The 20,757-nt window shown below is 36.9% G+C and overlaps 2 protein-coding genes across 21 annotated transcripts in view; one reads left to right on the forward strand and one right to left on the reverse strand.

The window, feature by feature from the left end:
• Positions 1-20,757, reverse strand: part of rg (A kinase anchor protein rugose) — a 530,630-nt gene that overhangs the window by 32,338 nt on the left and 477,535 nt on the right. The gene's annotated exons all lie outside the window — the stretch shown is intronic.
• Positions 1-20,757, forward strand: part of LOC117992661 (facilitated trehalose transporter Tret1-2 homolog) — a 61,627-nt gene that overhangs the window by 11,161 nt on the left and 29,709 nt on the right. The window contains exon 1 of one of the 2 annotated variants that reach the window (XM_034980365.2): positions 16,531-16,892. The exons of the other annotated variant lie outside the window; for it this stretch is intronic. The gene's annotated coding sequence lies outside the window, so the exon portion shown is untranslated. Of the gene's footprint in view, positions 1-16,530; positions 16,893-20,757 lie in introns of those variants that run through there. 2 annotated transcript variants of the gene reach the window in all.

Below are 20,757 nucleotides of genomic sequence, written 5' to 3' on the forward strand. Positions count from 1 at the left end.
TAGGATACTAAGGGAAGGCAGAAGCTCACCGTACATGGCGCGGAGGGGCTATGTACCATCATTTACTTTTAAATTCCCCAAGTAAATGATGCCATCCTTCCAAGCTTCTATCCCAAAGCGGTTAGCAGTTTGGAGCAACAAGTCTTCCAATTCGCGAACTCCGTAAAGTCGTTGGCTTGATAAACGCGGTTCAATACGTGAACGCACATTTTGAATTGCACCAGGACGGCATTTGTCTTGTCAGACATACTCGAATGCCTACTTCCAATACGCGAACTCCGTAAAGTCGTTTAGGCCTGATGAACTCATTATTTCCGATACTCTAAAAGTTCTTGGTTTATTATGGACACAACATTTCAAGGGGTCTTACTGCTATACGATACACGTGCTACTTTAAGGGAATTAAATTAAACCGTAACCTTTGGAAAGATTCGAAGGAAAAATAGGGTAGAGTTTTTTAAGACCTCGTCAGTTTAGTTACATCTTGCGCCGCCTGGATCCAGCGACTCCCTGCGACTCGTCTGATGTCGTCCGTCCACCTAGTGGGGGGGGTCTTCCAACGCTGCGTCTTCCGGTGCGAGATCGCCATTCAAGCACCTTGGGACCCCAACGTCTATCGGTTGTACGAACTATGTGCCCTGCCCATTGCCACTTCAGCTACGCAACCTGTTGAGCTTGTCGGTTACTCTAGTTCTCCTACGGATCTCCTCATTCCTGATTTGATCACGTAGAGAAACTCCGCACATAGCTCTCTCCATCGCCCGCTGAGTGACTCTGAGCTTTCTTATGAGGCCCATAGTCAGCGACCATATCTCGGATCCATATGTCATCACTGGCAACACGCACTGTTCGAAGACTGTATATAAACATGGAAATATTATAATTGCGATCATACTCAATCTATTTTACATAATATTACCTATAGTCCGCAACAGGTTGAGATGGCAAACGGGGTATGAGGCGGGGGGACGCCTCGCACACCCGCACATCACCCGCGCTCGCCCACACAGGGTTAGCGCGGGGGCTGTGCGGGTGTGCGGGGCGTTCCCTCCCCGATTGCCATCTTGACCTATACTCGTACTATACTTGACTGTATCAGTTACCAGACGGAAGGAGACATATCAAACCCAAGTAATTACAATATAATATAATTATATCATTATAATAATATATATGATTGAATGCATTAGTTATGAAATCAGAAACTTCGAGTGTTATATCACTTTCAATACTCTTATTGTTCATGTATCAGAAACTGAACAAAGATCCTTGAACATACTATCGGCATTCAATATTCATTAATCTAAACATGACAAAGAAAAGCTAACTGACTGACTGATTGATCTATCTCTCGCTATATCGACCTGTCGCGTACTATAGATACAGATCGCCTCATTTCTGATTTGATCATATAGAGAAACTCCGAGCATAGCTCTTTCCATCGCCCGTTGCGTGACTTTCAACCCATAGTTATCCTGCCCATAGTTAGCGAACATGTCTTGGAGCCGGCGGCCTTAAAATTTTTATTTAGGTGTAAAAGCAGTTTTTTTGAATTAAATTGCCCGGAAAAGAACAAGGAAGGAACTCTGATGGGGTTACAATACAATTATTCCAAGTTGGTGTCAAAAATCTAAACGCTTATCCAAAAATAGACTAGACATAATTGATTCAGGAAACAGGAAACATCGATATTTCATCTCAAATATTTTATTAACTATCGAATAAGGAACTGCGATCCTAATCTGTAACTATAAAGGTGATCGCATATTTGTTTACACCGCACGCCACGAATTCGCTGATTGCTATAAAGTGTATCCACGCATCCGCTACTCGCATTTATGAATACACAGTCAATGCAATTTCGCAGATCGGACTGAATGTGTTTAACATTTTTTATACTAGTATTGTGGTATATGTAGTAACAGAAGTACAGAACTATAGAATAATGACTGCTGATTAATCTTGAACAGGGTCTCATTTCCTTATAAATATAAACCATTGTTCGTTACGTACGAGTAAGTTATAAAATACAAATATAGACAAACTAAATACAGAGCGGGTAGGTGAATGAGGTTGCAGACGATCAATCCGAAGAGCTACAAATCGTTACGTACGGCGCGTACGATACCGTCTACTGTGCGTTGAACTAGACTTTGATTACAAATATAACAACTGAATTATGCGCAGTCCAAAAAAGGGTTTTTCAAGGCGAGGGATTCTCCGGAAAACTCCATTATCTCGGTTATTAATAAAACATATGGTATTGTTCATTTAGTTTCATATTGTTATCTCATAGTTTAATTGTATTTTGATACAAACAATAAATAACTTTTTGTCGCTGCATGAGACTTAATTAATAATGTTCAAGGTGCTGCGTTAATTGGTAGCATATGTACGGAACATATTCTCATAATCCTGTTTTTTAGGGCGGATTTTCAAACTAGGTATTTTTATGCTGGGATTTTAGATATTATAATATTATAATTAGTTAAACAACGTAAAAATGGTAATAAAATACACATTGATTGTACTATTTAAAATAACCAGTAATTTTCTAAAGGCGTATTTGAATCTTTCAGTTAAAGTATCACAGTTTTCTTTATTAAATTTTACCTATTTTTATGTAAAATTCATAAAATCCCTTGCAGTTTATAAATTAGCACTTTCAAAGGCTAGCTGATTTCGTTAGGCAGGTCTACAGTGTTGTATCAGTACGTACCCTTATTATAAATGCGAAAGTGTGTTCGTTTGTTAGTTTGTTAGTTTGTTGGTTTATTGGCTTGTTGGTTTGTCCTACAATCACTTCGCAACGGTGCAACGGATTGACGTGATTTTTCGCATGGGTATAGATAAAGACCTGGAGAGTGACGTAGGCTACTTTTATCCCGGAAAATCAAAGAGTCCCACGGGAATTTTAAAACCTAATTCCACGCGGTTGAAGTCGCGGGCATCAGCTGGTAAATAAATAAAAAAACACAGGAAAATGCAAAATTTCACGTCTCTAGGTCAAGCAGTCCAAGCTTTTTGTAAACAACTATGAAAAAGTTCCGAATTCTTATTTGTTATACGGTATAATATTTCATTTGTCGCTATATCTGTCTCTCGTGTTTCATAAAACTTAATTTTATGAGTTCAATTTTTTTACAACCCAGTTCAATGATACTACAAAGAGCAAAGTTCAGCGTCTTTGTATGTAGATGTAACACATTTTTCAAGTATTTTTAAAGATAAATTAAACACCTTATTAGATCACTTTGCTGGCCTTTTTTTCGTGTATCAAGGCTTTTTTTCACTGAAACGGCTTGAAATTTACATGGCTTATTACAAAATATCGAAATAAAGTCACAGAACCTCATATTGTTGTTAAAAATAAATCCATACTAATATTATAAATGCGAAAGTGTGTCTGTCTGTTTGTCTGTCTGCTAGCTTTTCACGGCTCAACCGTTCAACCGATTTTGACGAAATTTGGTACAGAGGTAGCTTGCAATCCGGGGAAGGACATAGGCTACTTTTTATCCCGGAAAATTTAAGAGTTCCCACAGGATTTTTAAAAACCTAAATCCACGCGTACGAAGTCGCGGGCAACAGCTAGTTTCCTATAAAGTTTGACTCAAATGTTTCAAAGCTTTTTTTTCGTATTATAAAAACCGTCTACTCACTCCCGATGACCTACAATCGTGAAATTTTGCCGTAATGAAATAAATCTGTAAATATTTTGATATCAAATCTCTGCCGGAATTATTTATTACTAGGCTATTCATATATTATAGTATACATATTTACGATTCATATAGCGCGAGAGTTCGCAAAAATTCGTCACTAAAACAAATACACTTGGAAACCTTGATAATTCGAACATGATTTAGTACATCGGCCTTTAGAATGCCATTACGGCTTTGTAGAGCGTTGTCTCTGTCACTCATACCTATATGACGATTTGTCGGCCTCAACGACAGGTACCGCGCTCTACAAATCTGTTGTCTCCTTCTAAAGGTCGATGTACATTACTTTTGGCCGCGTACTGTACATTGTATTGGTATACAAACTCTTTATTATAATACAGAATGAAACATTACCACGTTTCTTTCTGTATGTCTTTCTGTATATTTATTGCGTCTTTTAATAAGTACTACAATCTGTCGCAGTCACTCGGAAGTGTTACTTCCTATTGAATTGTGCAATTTGTCTTTCGTGCGGAACCTGATTAATAAGTACCTAAACTTGTATTAAGCAACCGAAGCTTCCATTTTATTTTTAAGCTCTAAATTAACTCTACATAAAAAGATTTGTCAAAAAGGAGAGCAAATTCGTGCTAGGTTTAGTAAGCGACAGGTCGAGATCGCAATCGGGGGGACGCCCCACATACCCGCACGTCTCCCGCACTTTTCTGTACCGGGTTAGCGCGGGGACTGAGTGGGAAGAGCGGATCATCCCCAAACCGATTGCCATCTCGACTTCACAAAAACTGAAGGATTTCAGAAAAAAACGAGGAGATATTTATACAAATTATTTTAAATGATTAATTTGTTACATATTTTTCATAACTACCTAATTTAGGTCACACAATTGTAGTTTTTTAAGAAATCGTGATAAAAAAATTCGCAACCCTGCCTGGAGGGGTTTTAGGTGAAAGATAAAGTGGTAAGTGGTAATATAACATTTCCACACACACACACACTACACACACACGCGCGCGCGCGCGCACTCATATTGTCATATTGTATGAGGAGGGCGATGATCACTGCAACACAGTGTAAACTTCTGCAGGACCATCGTTCCCAGCTGTTATATTATGTGAATTATGGTGTTAGAAAAATAAGATTATTTATTTATTGATTGAATTATTGAGTAGATAGCAACATTCGGTAGATGAGGCGAGGACGGGAGAATAAAGTTCGTGAAAAAGAGACATATCGCCTACATTTGGCTACGTACTGATATATGATATCCTATAATTCATAAATCACATTGCCGTCTCCTCTGAGTTATGCACAAAGGTGAATTCACGTTAGAACCGTGCACAATTCGGGTCGAGCCCGGGGGAAAACTTTCAAATAGCTTACCAGTATTAGCATAAATATAGTCCGAAACAAAACTACAAGGTCATGATTTTGACCCGGGCCCTTGGATGTACGAACTGAATTAAACCTTTAAAGATTAACTTAAGGGTTTATTTGCCAATTAAGAAATTATTATCTACAAAATAGGATTCGATTATAAATATCCTACGTTTTAAATTAAACTTAAAGCCGATTGAATTATAGAAATAAGACGAGATAACGAGGCCCTTCAAAAGACACGCATTTGACCTTTTTTTAATCAAGCACCTAGCGCTACATCATTTTAAATATCAATCATGGACATTCGCTAGTTAAAGCGTTATAGTGTTAATTAATTCTGTTGTCTTAATAAAAAAAGCTTATATCTGAGCGAGGACAATTACTGAAGACAAGAGATAGATAGCTATAGAAGGTTATAAGTGAGCAAAATAAAATCACGGTCCATAACTACTATAGACTAAGAGCCCGCTAGGGCCAGACCTTCGTTATTTTATAAAAGCTGAAGTTTCTCTGCGTAGTTGTATTTAACACGGAGGAACGATCCGTGACTATGAAGTTGGATCATGGGTTATTTGGCAGACAACAGGTAGGTAACAAAGGTGTAAAAAACCTTACGTCAAAGTAAGTATAAAGTGTAATGTTTCATATTTTTATTTGGAAAGTATCGTGGCAACCCCCTGCCAGGTAATAAGAACTTTAAAGGGGTTTGCCACGAACTAGTGTTTGGCAACGCATAACGTGATTTCTAATACTATTCCGTATTTAAAGATCACTTAGTATAAAATTTCTCAATTCTTCTTTCAAAACTTTTTTAAAAACTGAAGACTAGATGTTTACAAAATCATAACGCTGAGCTGAATCAATAATAATTGCCAATCGATTCAGCGTACCGAGAACGGTGCCGCAGAAAAACCGACGATAAAGTAGCTGGTATGGGTTGTAAGAAATTGCCAAATCTTTCTAGATTAGCCTGCTACATTTTAGACCAAATCGTCACAAACCATTCAGTCAGTCACTAGCTTAACGAAAAAAAGAGCGTACTCTAAAAGTTTGGTGCGGACTTGCATGTAATTTTTTTGCATTATATTCTAAGCGCATAGCGCCGACTCATAGCAGCATTTAGTATTCACCAGATAAATAAGCAACAAACTACCATTGTATGTATATAAGGCGTTTGAGTAGTACATAAATCTCTAGCGTCTTATGATTCTAAGGAACAGGCGTTATCTGGGTGACGTGCACAATTATAATACTGTACCTAACAATGAGGGGTGAAACGTGCGAATAATATTAATTGAAAGCTAATGAAGGAAATAAGTGCTAACATATTTGCCATTTTATGTTACATTTATTAAGCACATAATAATTATGTTCGATATCTTACAATGAAGTCGTGTATTCGATACCACACACTTGTCTTTTTATATGCGTACTTACGTTGTTTGTTATGTTGCCTTGGTTATGACGTATTATGGAGAATTCTGTGCACAAACTATTACGAATTACCTATTGCAAACGAAATTTTGAGTAATTTGGGTGGTACGAGGAACAGATAAATATTCTAACATAGGTTACAAGATGTTCTACTTCTGTAGGTACTATGTCTTAGTAGTAAAAGATAGTCATATCCTGTTGATGGCATTTTATCAGTAAGAGAGATTTCACTAGGTCTGTGTAAGTCTGTTCAGTTAGTCTATGTTTTCTGTGAGTCTAGACGTTCGATGCTGCGAGGGTGAGTGTCATGGCGTCTTGTAGATATTTTGTACTAGCTTATGCTCGCGACTTCGTCCGTGTGGACGTCACAAATTTCAAACCCCTATTTCAACCTTCTTAGGGGTTGAATTTCAAAAATCCTTTCTTAGCGGATGCCTACGTCATAATAGCTATCTGAATGGCCAATTTCTGCCCGATTTGTCCAGTAGTTTGAGCTGTGCGGTTGATAGATCAGTCAGTCAGTCAGTTCACCTTTTCCTTTTATATATTTAGATTTTGTAACTCTCATTAAATAAAACAGTGTGATGTATTTTAATGGTATCAACATTCTCCGAAGCTGTGTTATATATCCTTATATTAACACTTTCCTGCAAGATTGTACATTCGTTTCAGTGTATAAGTAACGAGACTGGTTCTTTTGTCAGATTAGCGACTATGATCAGACAACCTAGACATGTTTATATCTGCACTTATAGCGCGTATGCGATTTACAATAATTAAAACAATGACTTCCATCATGAAATTATCAACCTATTGTAATATACCTACATATATTATTATGTGTACAGAGCTTGTTTCATGTTTTTTTTTCCAATGATATTGCATTAAACGTCGACACATGTGGCATGACTATAGTCTGCAAGTTAATAAATAGTTTATTTAATATGAATATACTTACTGTAATTTATTTTGCTTGGGAGCATCTGCTTAGTGAAGTTACTTCAAATAAAGCCTCAATAGCTCAATCGGTAAAGGAGTGGACTGAAAATCGAAAGGTCGACGGTTCAAATCCCGCCCGTTGCACTATTGTCGTACCTACTCCTAGCACAAGCCTGACGCTTAGTTGGAGAGGAATATGGAATATTAGTCACTTAACGTGGCTAATATTCTTTAAAAAAAATACATGAAAAAAGCAATGTTCCACTAGATGAGGCGTTTCATAGTAACAACATGTTCCAACGAATATAGGCGGCCGCAATATCATAGTAAATAGTAAATTCATTGGAACATCAAACATGTTACTATGAAGCGCTCCATCTAGTGGAACATTATATCGCTGTTAGGCTCCTTGTATAGTTTGGCCTACTACAGGTTCACTCAAGGTACTTGCAAGTAATATATAATATGCCGCGTGCGGTGAGCCCATATGGGATTTCATAGAAAAGTCGAAGCATTTTAGCCCAATGATTTGCAAAAAACGTTTACACCTTGGCTCCTTACTCAACCTCAAAAAAAGGACGAAAACTCACAATTAAAGAGCCTTGTACACATAGGGCCAACGCGCTCGGCATATGTACCTACTCGCCAAACACGTTCTTGATCTGCTTGGCTTCGGCACATCTTCAGTCTATCGCACGACACATAAAGATATAATTGTGGTGAACACAATGCTGAAGAGCTTATTCATCAATCACTGCGCACAAAATCCCTAAAAAGGGCCACGTGAGGAGCGTTAAAGGACTCCACTACTTTTGCCCAAAACGCAAGCAGCACAAATTCGGCATTGGCCCTGAAATGGCCCGTTCGCTAAGGGCACTGGCCGAATCCGTCAAATCAATGTGTACAAGCCTCTTTAGCTATCTATGAGTTTTCGCTACATTTTTTTTAAAGGTGAAGAGAAATAAGGATTCAGAGAATAGTGAACTTTGGATTTACAAAAGTGAAACTCAAAATATTCTCTATTAGACATATTGAATCATCAAACATCTGTCTGTTGTTATTGAAATTAAAATAAATACATATTTTATGCATTGAGGCTTCTTTGTACTCTAAGTAAAATATTTGTAACGGTGTCATCCATACTATTAAACTTACTAATATTATTAACGCGTTTGTCAGTCTGTTATCATTTTACGGCTCTACTACTGATCCGATTCGGATAAAATTGGCACACGGATAGCTTGCATCTTGGAAACGGACACTTATAGGATAATTTTTATTGCGGATGATCAAACAGTTTCCACGATATTTAAAGAAAATCTACGAGTATATCCACGCATATGAAGCCGCAGAATCGGCTAGTAATCCATACTAATATTATAAATGCGAAAGTTTGCCTGACTGTCTGTCTGTCTGCTTGCTTTACACGGCCCGTCCATTCAACCAATTTTGGCGAAATTTGGTACGAAGATAGCTTTCATACCGGGGACGGACATAACTACTTTTTGTCCCGGAAAATTGAAGAGTTCCTACGGGATTTAAATATACCTAAATCCACGCGGACGAAGTCGCGGGCATTATCTAGTTGTAAAATATTTTTCTTGCTATTGTTAACAATAGAGTTACGCATGCGATGTTTCTCAGTACCTCATGAATGGTTTAAGGAAAATAAGTGTTATTTCCATTATGTGTACATATTGATCCAGCTGCAGAATTTGGCATAATTTCTTTGTTGCGATGTGACTAAGCACAACGCTGTTCGTGCTGTGAATATTAAAAAGTTTATACCTTATACAAAAAACCTACGCTGCCATGGATAGGTATTCTGTATTCTGGACTCGACTCATCATTTGCTGATACATTTATCAAATGATTTCCTATACTAATGTAAAAAATAAACAATTAGTGTTTATTTTTTACATTAGTATAGGAAATCATACATAGTAGATGATGCTTAGTTTACTTGCGTAAAATTTAGTTTTCATGGGATTTTCATTGAAAATCCATATTTAAAGAAAAAATTTAATAGATATAAAATAAAAATAATCCGGGAAAGAAAGATGTACTAGAATCTCGCCACTCTTTTATAACCAAAAGAAAAGTTAGAAATTCACATAACTTTAATAGCTATTGCACATATTGTACTGTATTTATAAAAATCCTAGAAAACATTAGCCCAACGCACTGGGCGAATGTGTACAGAGCCATTTGGGCTGAAATGGTGTTGCACTGATCGGCTTACTTGTGGGTTTTCTGTGAAGGATTTTAGTCTCGTTGGCCGACACGTGCTAAACACATGGGGCCAATGTGTACGGGAATCTTAAAACATATGAAAGGTCTCTAACATGACGTATCGATGTCAACTGATTTATTTACCAATGTGGAAGCGCTCTAACAGTGTAAAAAACAATACATTGTAATTTATTACATAATCAAGTAAACAATATTGGTAACAAAACACGTTGGTCGGTAAACTGATCTCCGTAACCGCACTCCATCAATTACTTATACAACGTGATTACACCCTGTATAATTGCCGTGGTACAACACGTATCACGTAGCATTACCGATTGATTACGTTTGATGTCTATAAATGTCTGTCTATATTGATATTTCATTTGACGACCCGGCTGAGCTTGTTGTGAGCTCTTCTCAGATCTGGGCGCGTTTGGAACTCTCGTAGCTTTGGTTTTAAGTTCGCGTAATATTTTTCACTACTATATCTTACAAATCCAACAACCCACCATCAAAAAGAGTAACTGATTATTATTTTGAATTTTGACCTCCCTAGCATAGTGGCAGAGTGAACTAGAGTGAGGAAGCCATCTCGGTTTGATCCTAATTGACGATATGTCAAATATTAGGCAATGGTGCCGTAAAATCAAAGAAAAATAGGGCTATATTTTAGGCTACCTGCGTCTAGTGTACTTACATTATAATAATAAAATTAATTGTTTATTGATAAAAAAAACATAGATACAGTACATCTACGTATTTAAATGTACAATACGTTGTATACTATTCTTACAATTTATTTGTTTTCAAAATTGATTAAGTATATAGAAACACCGACTGTCCCTAAGCTGTGTTTAGGCGACATAACTCTCCTTAAATTAATGGCTCATTTTATACAAAAGATAGGAAATTTGACGTAAGTAGCTTGAAGTAAGTACACTGGCCGAATGTATTGGGGCTAATGGGTACGGGCCACTGGTGCGTGATCTTTACATTAAATGTTATAAGATTTTTGAAATACTGACTAAAATTATTATCCTTTCTAAGGTAAGAAAAATACAGAAATACAAATAATCCTTGATCTATTCTCAGATCGACATAATATATCAGAGAAATAAAACTACCTAATAGCATTCGTCATAACACAAATAATCGCCATTCTCTCGACACAAAGAGTGACTTCCGATTTCCGTATGACTTGTGGCGGCGACAGTACCTACACGCATTAGCGGCTAATCTCGCCTTGCAATTTCCGTGTTCTAAGAAATTGGTACAGTCAGCAACAACATAACTAATAGCATATATTTTCAAAATGTTAAATACATAAAATATTTCTTTAAGATAAACCAACTTATAAATGCTTATCAGTACCCTTATTATAAATGCAAAAGTGTGTTTTGATTGGTTTGTTGATTTGATGGTGTGTCCTTCAATCACGTCGCAACAGTGCAACGGATTGACGTGATTTTTGCATGGGTATAGATAAGACCTGGAGAGTGACATAGCTTTTAACTTTTTATCCCAGAAAAGCAAAGAGTCCACAGGATTTTTAAAACTTAAATCCACGGGTAGGTATATATAAAGCTATCAGTGATATGACCCTTAGAACATCTCTATGGCAACTTTTGAGGCAACTTTAAAAAAAATATAAAATAATAACGGTTAACTTACGCAATGTGATGTTTATTTCATGGAATAAGTTAATTCTTCATTTTGTAAATGTAATCAAATCAAATCAAATCATTTATTTGCACGCCTTGCAGGTACAATGATGGTGTTACAGTGGTTATTTACAGCTACAATCCGCCATACAGTTGGCACGCAAAATTATTTTCTTATTATCTATTATTAATAAGCTTATTTTTATAACTTGTTTTATTTACATCGTAGTAACGTTTACATAGGGCAAAGCTGTGGTAGCCTAGTGGTTAGGACGTCCGCCTTCCAATCGGAGGTTCGGGGGTTCAATCCCGGGCACGCAGCTCTAACTGTTTCTGGAGTTATGTGCGTTTTTAAGTAATTAAATATCACTTGCTTTAACGGTGAAGGAAACATCGTGAGGAAACCTGCATGCCTGAGAGTTTCTCCATAATGTTCTCAAAGGTGTGTGATTCTGCCAATCCGCACTTGGCCAGCGTGGTAGACTATGGCCAAACCCCTTCTTACTCTGAGAGGAGACCTGTGCTCTGTAGTGAGCCGGTGATGGGTAGATCATGATGATGATGAGGGCAGTAACATAAATAAAATTATAGATCTTTTTCGTAACCCTTGCACAATATTAATTTTATTTACGTATAGAACATTGCAGATAGGTAACCTAGTGTGTGGACCTAAAGGTATGTCATAAATATAGTAATAGGTGTAATTTATTAGCTCAAAGCAATTTCACGGCCGTATTCCCGGAAAGATAGCAAATCGCACAATCACGTGCAGATGATAATGAAACTGAGCAATTTTCATGTGTTTTTCATTGTACTTCATGAATTGCTGTAGGTAATAATGTGTTTTAAAGCTCCTTAAGTGTATTATCTTAAAGTTCTGTAACACTATACTGTAAAAGCTGTGATAGCCTAGTGTTAGGAACGTCCGCCTTCTAATCGGAGGTCGGAGTTCGATCCCCGGCACACACCTCTAACTTTTCGAGTTATGGTGCTTTAAGTAATTAAATATCACTTGCTTTAACGGTGAAGGAAAACATCGTGAGGAAACCTGCATGCCTGAGAGTTCTCATAATGTTCTCAAAGGTGTGTGAAGTCTACCAATCCGCACATGGCCAGCGTGGTAGACTATGGCCAAACCATTCTCACTCTGAGGGGAGACCCGTGACTACAAAATCTATTTGGTTGTAAAAACGTGCATAATTTTGGCCTCTACATTCTCGTAGCGGGGCGCTACGTCGAAAACGAATCTTAGAGCATAACTAGCTTATGCTCGCGACGTCGTCCGCGTGGACTACATAAATTTCAAACCCCTATTTCACCCCCTTAGGGGTTGAATTTTCAAAAATCCTTTCTTAGCGGATGCCTACGTCCTAATAGCTATCTGCATGCCAAATTTCAGCCCGATCTGTCCAGTAGTTTGAGCTGTGCGTTGATAGACAGTCAGTCAGTCGTCCATTCAGTCAGTCAGTCAGTCAGTCAGTCAGTCACCTTTTCCTTTTATATATTTAGATATTGAGGACGGTCGTTTCTGGCGAACCTAGGATTATTTGATTATAGGGCTAGCAAATTCGAATCAACTTGCCGTAGGAGCTTTTCTTAGTCATTACTAGCTGATGCCCGCGACTTCGTCCGCGTGGATTTACGTTTTTCAAAATCCCGCGGAAATTCTTTGATTTTCCGAGATAAAAAGTAGCCTATGTGTTAATCCAGGGTATAATCTATCTCCATTCCAAATTTCAGCCAAATTCGTCCAGTACTTTATGCGTGATTGAGTAACAAACATCCAAACATCCACACTTTCACATTTATATTATTATTAGGATTAGGATTAGGATTATCAACCCATCGCCAACTCACTACTGAGCACGGATCTCCTACTAGAATGAGAAGGGTTTACGAAGTCGCGAGCATAAGCTAGTAGTGCATAATAATGATCGTCATAATAGTAATGTGATAGTAACAGTTTAGTTAAGAGCTTAATCTAATATGTACTCATGATTGATATATACGAGATAAATTGTTTGCAACATTGTTGTGACGAATTACTAAGATAATGTAGAGGCAATGGTAGAGACATATACAGTAGGTAAATAATTAAATTGGCACTTACAATAATATACCCAACGCTTCAGGCGACCAATATCTGTACCATCTGTACCGATCGGCTGAGAATAACAAAACACGGGACTTATTATGACAAATGATATACCTAATGTAGATCAACATGAAATTGAAAAAAAACGGCTAAGTGCGAGTTGGACCCGCACACGAAGGGTTCCGTACCATCTTACAATGAAATAAACTTTTTTAATGGCAGCCATTTTGAAATTATTATATTGTTGTTAAAAGTGGCAATAGAATACACATTCTGTGAAAATTCCAACTCTCTATCTGTCACGGTTTACGAGATACAGCCCGCTGATAGACAGACAGACGGACGGACGGACGGACAGCGGAGGCTTAGTAATAGGGTCTCAGAAGCTTTTAAAATAATAGTGCGCGGCAAGCTTTTAAAGGTTATGGTAGGGTTTAAAGGTTATGATCTGGCGGAAGGCTTCAGCCGTGGCTAGTTACCACCCTACCGGCAAACCCGTGCCGCCAAGCTATTTAGCGTTCCGGTACGATACCGTGTAGAAACTAAGGGCACCGAGTAGTAAGCGTAGTAGTACGGATAAACCGTCTGTACCAAAGGGCTTTATATTTAATAAAACTGCCATACTCCTTCCAGGTTAGCCTGCTTCCATCTTAGACTGCATCTTCACTTACCACCAGGTGAGATTGCAGTCAAGGGCTAACTTGTATCTGAATGATATTAAAAAAATGTATCTGCACAGCAAATATCAACATACGATTTTATACATTGTTTATAGCATAAGATAACAATATTCAAATGAAAATATTTGTTTCTTTTCTCATTCGAAGGTCTGCCTTATTTAGATAGAGACGGCACCAAAATACATGTTTGCCAATTGAATACGTTGGTATACGTAACATACTTTCTTGGAAACAAACTTGGCATAAAATAGCAATTTATATGTTGTATGTTTACACCGCACTGAAAGAAAGTCTAAATATATCCATAGACTCGCGGAAGCAATAAACAAAAATACATTCTGTTTATTTGCTCAAACTGGCTAAAATTCCTCTACGTACCTAATAGGTATAGATATATTTCCCTCTCTTTCTTTCTCTCTAGAATCCCTCATTGCTGAGGGTTGTAATCCCTTTCCATTAATCACATAATGGCCAAGCCTTCAGTGAAGATACTCGTAGTTATAATGTTAAAAAAGACCTAAGTGAAAATTCTAGATTCTATTGAAAAAATCCTGCCTATGATAAAATGAAAACAAACTTTACTATAGTACGCGACAGGTCGAGATGGAAATCGGGGTGGGGATGCCTCACACACTCGTTCAACCCCCACGGGTTCCCGGTGCGGGATAGCGCGGGTAACGTGCGGGTGTGCGGGGCATCCCCCCGCCTCGTACCCTGATTGCCATCTCGACCTTTTGCGTACTAGGTAGGTACTCTGCCTATTTTACCTAGGCATAGGAATCTAGTAATCGTTTAGTGATAGCCTCAATTCTTATCTAAATAATTAAACTACGACTATCAGGAGTCATAAAGGGAAGTTATCTAAGGCGATAATTAATTGTTTTTAAGTTGTAGATACCATGGAAAACTTTTCACCCTAGCTTTGCCCGTGTGAAATTCAGGTCACTCTGTAGCTACCTTGGGTTGTATAAGCCCAATAATTTTGGTGAAAATTGAAGAGTTATTTAAAACAAACTACAGGCAAGTATGTTTACGAAGCTCTACGAGTCGCAACGCTGAAGTTGCAATGGACCAGGCTTATACCTCGAAGAACCAGGAAACTTTGGGGTCTGAAGAACGCAGCAACGAAAAGCCTTTCGTTAGGTGGTCGAAAGATTTCAAACTAGTCGCCGGGACTACAAGAGACCACGTGTTCTTTGCAAATCTTTTCATGAGAACCTTAGATAAATTACAACACCTGTGTGAACTATGTCCAGCAGTGGACACTGGACGTACCTACTAAAATTATAATGAGTAAAAATATTATGTTTGTCTGCTTATTGATAAACTCTTGAACTACTGAAACGGTGTTAATCATACTTTCCCCATTAGAAAGATACTTTATCCAGAAGTATATATAGGCATAGACCATAAATTATGTAATGTACCTAGGTATATAAATTTCACCCCAGCGAAGCCGGACAAACATACTTATGAACAGCAAAAGATTCGTCTAAATCGGTCGATCGGTAGACAGACAAACTATTACAATTATACAATAACAGAAAAAGATAAAATAAACTAGCTGTTAAAAAGCTTCGTTTACTATGGCTCGTTGTCTCTTTAGTGTCTACTTAAATTATCTTGATGTCTTTTCTTTAGTTCTATTTTGATAGTGCCTTTTAGTTAATACCTACTGAACGACTATCTTTCGGTTCTAACAATTGCTATACTAATGTGCGAATTTAGTAAAACATTCGGGCATTTAACTTAAATAATTTTAATTTACTAGAATTTCAAAAGAGTGTGATATGCATAAAATTTCTAAGAAACCAAAATGTAGGTAACCAAACCTAGTAAAAAAATAAATAATAATCAACCTGGGACATGTAATAGCCGTGACAAAGTCTTTTTTCATCCGATAACCGGTTAGTGACTGAGATCTGACCTGGTGGTAAGTGAAGATAAAAGTGGATGGAATGGAATGTCAGTTTAATTAAATCCATATCCCTAATTCTCTTCCTAAACTTCTCATTCTAAGCGCCATGTACCTATAGGAACGCTAAATGGCTTGGTGGTGTTAAATAAACAAACGGCACTGTATTGTCTACGGTTTTGAGTCTATGCGAGACGAATAAGTAAAATAAAAGATGTTCATCGAGAAGATAAATTATTTATTTAAAACATAGTAACTAACAGCTGGCACGTATTTGCAGTAAGGTAGTGGATGCCAGGGATCGAACCCCCGACCTACCGAAAAGAAGGTCGAAGTCCTAACCACTAGCCAACCGCACCGTAAAAAAGTGTAACCCGCGCAAAAATGGTGGCGGATTGCTATAGTTGACGTTCGGAAACAGATATTTCGTTCCGCAAACGAACCACATTATCAGCTGCGAGTAAAAGTTACAACAACAATAATGCGTTATAAAACTAGTGGCGGCAACGAAAAGCAGCTTCAGTACAGCCGAGAGCAGCGCAAGGTCAAGAGCATACAACCTCTTTTGAAAACAGTCGATCGCCAGGTCTTAGCTGTGATGTGACCGGTACAAATTACAAAAAAATTAAAACAAACAGCAATACATACTTATTTCCAATTAAAAAAAATACAATAGAAAGCCAAAAGGTGTGCAAGTGCGAATTCTAAATTTAAAACTTCGCGCGCAGTGTCGAAAAACGCGCGTAACGTTGGGTTCGAAAATCGTTTGTGACTTTTCTTCTTTTTAATTTCATTACGAGTGTTAGTGTTTTTTTTTTAATTAGTTGTTTTTACAAAAATCAAGTTGGGGACTCCTACGAATAGTTCAGAGTAAGTAGATATTTTATTACTGAAGCATTTTTGTTTATACCAAACATAACCGTTTTTATTTAACAGACTTCTTCACTCTACCATATGAATTTTATTGTTTACAAGAAGATCATAATGAATACAACCTCTTTTCTGTGATTATGAGGTGCAAAAAAATAAAAAAACAAAAGCATTTATTCGATTTGTTCCTATTTTAAAACGTACACGTGCGTGATCTAAATTTAAAACGCTGCGGGTGTGTCGAAATTCCCGCGCGACAGGGAAATCGGAAAATTGAACGTTAGCTGACTCAAATTAACTAGAAAAACACTAGGTCTTCTTATTATTATTACTTTGCTTTGTGGCTTTAATATACTAGGTCCTTATCACCACTATTTGTCAGTTATCACCTCTGGGAGTTATAGTGGAATATATCTACACCTTCAGAATAAGTACAATAATGTCAGTTAAACTTTTGTTTAAAGTTAAAACACGAACAGTCTTGGTATTTGATATTTGTTGCATACGTTACTAACACGCGTCATGTTGACTCCGATAAGAATAATAAATAATATTGAGAACAAAAAGACATTAAAACACTTGTGTGTAAATTGTCGAATCATTTAATTAAACATCTGGATAATAAATTATTCAGTTTAAAAGTATTTTTATGTCTTTAAAATAAAATCTACTTTACGAACTTTTTCACTTTTTTTTTCGTAGAGTCAAGTCAAAGAGTTTGTAATAGTAGATTTGATTTAAACGTTTACTAAGTAATACGTTTTAATTATTAAATGTACTTGTACATCAATAAGAATCAACAAAATGATAATTTGAAAGCCCAACTTGGTAAACTAGAGAAATGTGAAAGAAAATTTTTGGACGGAGAAAATCCTGAAATAAATAATATTTCTTGTCCATCACTATTTTTTATTATTACTCAGATGCAAGTTATCCCTTGACTACTCTCTCACCTGGACTGAGTATACCCATATTATAAATGCGAAAGTGTGTTTGTTTTTTGGTTAATTGGTGACCAACCAACCAGTACCCGTAGTACAAGATTTTACGTCTCAGCAAACCAAACCAAATTCGAGTCGAAATACTTCCGCGTTACAGTAAACTGGATCTTAAATGCCTTGTTTTAAAGCTCAAGTTTGTCTACACTTCTACAGCCAGCGCTCCAAGCGGAAACATTACGAAATTAAAATCAGTGGCATTGAATATTTGACTTCAATTCAAGGCTGTTTAGGTCCATTTTACTGTAACGCGGAAGTTTTTCGACTCTCGAATTTGGTTTGGTTTGGTGAGACGTAAAATCTTGTACTACGGGTACAGACCAACAAACCAACAAGGTTCGTTGGTTTGTCCTTCAACCACGCCGCAACGAAGCAACGGATCGACGACCTGAAGAGTGACATAGGCTTCTTTTTATCCCGGAAAATCAAACAGTTCCTACGGGATTTCTAAAAACGCGCCAAATCCACGCAGTAGCTAGCGTCCGTTCGTACTTGGATAAAATTGTTTAGGTACCTATCTCTCGGATGATATAGCACGAAGGTGTAACGAAATTATTTATCTCCACTCTAACAATGTAGTATGCTAAATGGTGAGATGAGAATGGTGACATGAATTTGTATTCAAAATATCTTTGACTGCCGACGACATGTCGATAGTTTGATAACATCGATCAAATCAATCGAGACATTTGCAAACGATTACTGTTACTCATAAGAATAATGTATGAACATAATTAAGTGTATTCATTTTAATTCATTAAAATAGCACGAGGCCTTAATAACTCAACGATTTGGGAATAGATTGGAATCCAGATAGATTCAAATCTCATTAGGCTGCCTGTCCACTTATCCACTTGTCCACGACTGGCAAAGCTTAGATTGAAGGATAGGGGTCTATTTATCATCCCAACCCATCGCCGGCTCACTGAGCTAGAGTATCCTCTCAGAAGGAGAAGAGTTTAGGCCGAAGGCCACCACGCCAGCATAGTGTGGATTGGTGGACTTTACACACCTTTGAGAACATATTATGGAAAACACTCAGGCACGCAGGTTTCCTCATGTTTTCCTTCACCGTATGCCTGAATGTTCATATACCTAGTGCGTTCGCAAATCTTTCATCCGATTGAATTGAGTTTGTACAGTTGTTGTTAAAACTTGCGAGGAGTTTTCTGGCATAGTACGATCAACGTACAATAAGAGGCACGCCGCACGCGAGTCCCATTGTCTAGTGGAGAATGACGTTTTGATAATTATTTTTCCTATTAGAAATATCTTACGTCAAATCCGTCATCACCAGAGGCAAAGGTCAGTCCTTAAAAATCCTTATCAAAAGCGCTACTTGAATAATATTATTCACATAAGAACTGATTAGAGAATAGAAAAATCGATAACAAAACTGTTTACTATTATAGTTAGTGATTCAAAACTTTTCTCTAAAAACAATACACTGCTAATAATAATAAATTGTATAGATCAATTTTTTTTTTAAAGAAAAAGAATATTAGCCATGTTAAATGACTAATATTCCCCTTTCCTCTCCAACTAAGCGTCAGGCTTGTGCTAGGAGTGGGTACGACAATAGTGCAACGAGCGGGGTTTGAACCGTCGACCTTTCAGTTTGCAGTCCACTCCTTTCCCGGTTGAGCAATTGAGGCTCTAATTTTAGTTGGGATACTTGACCTCGTATGACCACAGACCACAGACAGACGTAGATATGTCTACGTACGAGATCCATTAAATAGGATAATTTTAGATTTTTCGTACGTCAATTAGATAGGTTGGTAGATGCTGTGTTTCAGTTTATTAACGGATTGCCAAGAAAAAAGTCAATAGGTAGTTATTTAGGTAGTCATCATCGATTTCAATAATTATTGTTTTAGCGTTTAAACTAACATGAGTGATTTCCATTGTAGGTATATAACTAGCTTATGCTCGCGACTTCGTCCGCGTGGACTACACAAATTTCAAATCCCTATTTCACCCCCTATCACTAGATTGAATTTTCAAAAATCCTTTTTTAGCAGACGCCTGCGTCATAATAGCTATCTGCATGCCAAATTTCAGCCCGATCCGTCCAGTAGTTTTGAGCTATGCATTGAAAGATCAGTCAGTCAGTCAGTCAATCACCTAGAGCGGGTATGCACGAGAAACTTTTTAAAAGCATACTTTAAATAAAGTTTACTGTCTCTAAGATAAAATAAAATACACCGAATGAAAATCTAGAACTTTTTGTTTCCAACGACGTAAAAAATAAACACACCATCTGAGGACAAAAAAACTTTAGGCCAGATCACTAGGGACTAATATATATTTTAAGTACAGATTCCTCCTATAATTTTAAGTATAATAAGTCTAAAGTAACCACAAAGTATAAAGTTACAGGCTATTTATTTTATTTTTATTTTTATTGAATGGTTTACTAGCGATTTTAACATAAAACTTACTAACTATAATAAATACATAGGTTTTTCTATCATGCACAACTATGTTAAATCATTTAAAAGTAAACACTGCATGCAAATTCCGTACAGATATCAGAGTTACAAAGGGGATAAAAATTTAAGTAGGTAAAGATTCCATTCAGTATGTCTGTAGGTATGGTTAAAAAGTAAACAGTAGGTAAACGTTCTACTGTAAAATTAATACATATGTTAAAAAAACTAAATTAACTACTAGGTATAATATAATGTTACAATTTTTTTTACGTTTATACTTAATTACTATTTTCTTATATTCTACACATTCTAAGTTCTAACACACTCTTATTTCTAAAATTAATTTCTATTTCATTATACCTACTTTCACTTTATAAAGGTAGTTTAGATACAAAAAATATATTTTGAAATGAGACTAAAAAAAATAATAAG

This window comes from Maniola hyperantus, chromosome 22 (genome assembly GCF_902806685.2).
Source record: "Maniola hyperantus chromosome 22, iAphHyp1.2, whole genome shotgun sequence".
Classification (NCBI taxonomy): domain Eukaryota; kingdom Metazoa; phylum Arthropoda; class Insecta; order Lepidoptera; family Nymphalidae; genus Maniola; species Maniola hyperantus.